Below are 3,783 nucleotides of genomic sequence, written 5' to 3' on the forward strand. Positions count from 1 at the left end.
GCTTCCAACTACTACCTCATTTTGCAGCAAACAGCATGCATTTTGTGATGGTGCCAGTTCCTTATGCCTGCCAAGTGCCATTGGTGGCACAGAGGAAGCAGGTGGATATGATGGGTCTTCTTAATAATAGCTAAGAAACCCTGAACTTGGGGAATCTACCACTTTTGTAATAGGCAGTGCACAAGCTTCTTCTTTTTCTGCAGAAAGACGTGACCTTATTCCTCAGGGTTGTTGGCCACTAATACAGTCCTGAGGAATAGCCCCGTCAAGAGTGGTCAAGGCCATACGTTCTTGGCACACCCAGAAAGAATGTGCACTCTAATTGTCAACAGTGTGATTCTGTTAAAATTTAAGTCAGATCAGGTCACCCCTCTGTTCAAAATCCCCTCTTGCCTCCCAAGTAAGTCAGAGTAAAAACCAAAGCCCTTACAGTGGTCTAATCTTATCTGGCCCCCACCTCAACTCTCCAACCCGAAGGTTATTAACTCCTCCGTTGCTTTCCTACTCAGCCACACTGGCCTCTTTACTGTTCTTCAGAGGCCAGATGTGTACCTTCCTCAGCGCTTTTAACTTTTGTTCTTTCTTATTGTTTCCTCTGCCCAGAGCTTGCATGATATCTGCATGGCTACCATCCTCACCCTCTGAGTGAAGCCCCTCCTAACTGGCCTTTCTAGCACTGTAGCCCATTCTCAATGCTCTTTATTTCCTATCCTGGCTTTACTTCTCTCATAACAACTAATGTACTGTTTATTTTACATATTTCCTTGTTTACCTTGGTTATTATCTATCTCTCCCCCACTAAGCTTTAAGGTCTATGAGTGCAGGGATTTTTGTCTACTTTTTTTTTTTTTTTGAGATGGAGTTTTGCTCTTGTTGCCCGGGCTGGAGTGCAATGGCACGATCTGGGCTGACTGCAACCTCCACCCCCCAGGTTCAAGCGATTCTCCTGCCTCAGCCTCCCAAGTAGCTGGGATTACAGGCATGTGCCACCACGCCTGGCTAATTTTGCATTTTTAGTAGAGATGGGGTTTCTTCATGTTGGTCAGGCTGGTCTCAAACTCCTGACCTCAGGTGATCCACCCACCTCGGCCTCCCAAAGTGCTGGGATTACAAGTGTGAGCCATCACGCCCGGCCTTTTGTCTGCTTTTTGTACTGTTGACACACTAGTGCTTAGAATTGAACCTTATATACAAGGTGGTCATACGTATTTAACAAATAAATGAATACTAGATAATAACATAATGCTGTCTACTTGATTCTCAGCTAGAAATATTCTCTCCCTTTGAACTTTTGAAGCATTAGTAATTCTTACAGCTTTTTAAAATTGTTTCATTTCTTCTGTTGACAATTTAGTAAGGGAAGTTTGTGTTTTAAGCATTCAAGTTTCATTTTACAGCAAACACTAATCCTATATTTTAGAGTGAAAACGTAATATTTATAGCATTCGGATCATGAAATGATGCTTCTAAATGCCTACTTTGACTATAATCCTATTTTACTGATTTTTCAAAATAATATTTTATAGACATTTAGTGGCAGGAATTGAATATGTTCTTGCTTATTAGTTCTAAGATATTGGTATTTAAGTGTGTATCTAAGAAGTTGTACACATTTTTTAAAATATTCTTCCTTTCACTTACAATATAGCTTGTAGATTTGTAGGAATGCCAGTCTGGCCATTAGCACTCAAATTTTATATTCAAAACTTTGTTTCAGTTTACTGTGTATTTCTTGAAAAGCTTGCATTTTTTAAGTTTTTAAATAAAATTAGCTCATAAAGAACATTGATGAAAACTGGCATCTAATATGCTGTGCATTGAAGTGGTTACTTAATTTAAAAGCTATTCTATACTATTTTAAGGAGACCCACCTGCATAGACTTAAGCCCCACCCTGATTAATGATGTTAATGATTAAGGGGCATGTTTTGCTCTTGTCAGTATGGGCCATAATGTTTCAAAATGGTAAGAATGTTAACTATGTCGTATACTTCTGAGCAATGTTTCTCAAAATGCATTTCTTTTCATGTTAACAGGTATTAGGTAAACAAGCTCTCTAGCTAAGTAATTTTTTTAGCTATTTAAAGAAATTTAGTAAGTTTTGTTACCAAAGTACATCTGGATCTGCTAAAAAGCATTTAAATCTTCTAGAAGCAGGTAAAATAGTAGTCCCCAAGATTACTTGAACGTAGAGCCCTTTGATCATAGATCCTTTCTCTACTCTGATGTTTTGTGGGATTCACTTTGGAAAACGCTGCCATAAAAACTAAGAACCTCAGGGCTGAAAAGACTTTAAAGGCTGTTTAATATAATCCTCCAATTTATTGTTTCTGACAACACTTGACCAGTTTTGCCTTCTGTTGTTTATACTTCAAAATAATGGAAATTGTGATTTATTTATTGTGAGTAGAGTTTTTTGCTCATTTCCACATCTCTTTTTCTTAGTGTGGGAGAGCTCATTGAAGATTTACTCCAGAAGTTAGCAAGCCTTCAGATGAGAAAAGCTGCTTTGCACTTGTCAGCAGAGACCTTGTCCTTCCTTAGGGTCACATAGCCTCATGGGAAGATTATTATTTTATAAGATATTAGGAAGTGCCATTGGTATCAGCATTTGTTGAAGGGAAGGGATCAGGATGGGGCAGAGGGAGACATTGGGCTGCATTGTAGTCGCAATAAAGGCTTCAGTTGACACCATGGAGTGCTCTGGATCTGTAGTGGCTCATCAGAGCTGTTCTAACTTGGGGTGAAGGGACTGCACATTGATACTCTTCATCACTGAGTCAGTGTAGGCTGGCCCTGGAAGAGCACATGACCTTACCTGAGGGAGCTCTTGTTAACCAGGGAACCTTCCCAAGGGAGTTAAGAGCTGAGGGCTGTCTGCCATTACCACTTCCAGTAGCCACAGGAATAAGGTTTTTGTTTCTGGAGGTGTATGGGGCAGTGTGTCACAGGATGCACTTCCAAGGTCTGTCAAGTGAGATTGTTTTTATCTCCTAACAACAAAGACCTGATGATGCTTAACACTTAAGATTGATTTTTCTCACATAATGAAAAGTCTGAAAGTAGGCAGATGCTGGTATTTGTCTCTTTTAGTCTTAGTCTTTTTCCATGCTCTCAAGATAGCTGCTAGACCTCTAGCCAATATGTCTGCATTCTAGGCAGTAAAGGTTCCTAGGAGCTTCACCCAGTGACTTCCACCTGTGTATACCTATTTGTAAGAGAAGCTAGGAAGTGACATTTTTCAGCAGTCACATTGCCTAGAGTTCTGTCACAAAGGAAGAATGGATATTAGGGTTGTCAGCTAATAGTCTTTGCTGCAGAAAATCATCATTAATCTGAGGAGGCAGGTAGGAAAAGCATTGCAAAACTACCAGTCATTATTGAAGTGGACTGGGGTGGGTGATGGGGCAAGGGAGGGTGGGGATCTGAGTGTGGCAAGAACAGGATAGATTTTAGAAAACAAGTCAGGTGGGTAAGAGTTAAAGATTTTGACATTAAGAATTGGAAGAAGTGGATAGGAAAGTCACCAGAAATGTGCAGGGTGACTTTAAATGCCCAGTGAAGTTTTTGGATAAACCACTACCTGAAGCCACTAACTATGTACTTCCTCTCTGGGTAGCAACTAGTTACCAAAAAACAAACAAACAAACCTAGTAGCAAATAGATTTCAAAGTCATGCCAGGCTGAAGGCTTTACCTTTGATCTTGGTGAAATTTCAAGGCCACAAAATTTAATTTAGAAGTTTCAACAGCTACTTATATTAATCCTCTGAAATATAATGGCA

The 3,783-nt window shown here is 39.8% G+C and overlaps 1 protein-coding gene across 4 annotated transcripts in view; it reads left to right on the top strand.

Moving 5' to 3' along the window:
• PSMA8 (proteasome 20S subunit alpha 8) overlaps window positions 1-3,783 on the top strand; it is a 55,966-nt gene that overhangs the window by 35,342 nt on the left and 16,841 nt on the right. The window lies entirely within an intron of this gene.

This window comes from Pan troglodytes, chromosome 17 (genome assembly GCF_028858775.2).
Source record: "Pan troglodytes isolate AG18354 chromosome 17, NHGRI_mPanTro3-v2.0_pri, whole genome shotgun sequence".
Taxonomy (NCBI): Eukaryota; Metazoa; Chordata; class Mammalia; order Primates; family Hominidae; genus Pan; species Pan troglodytes.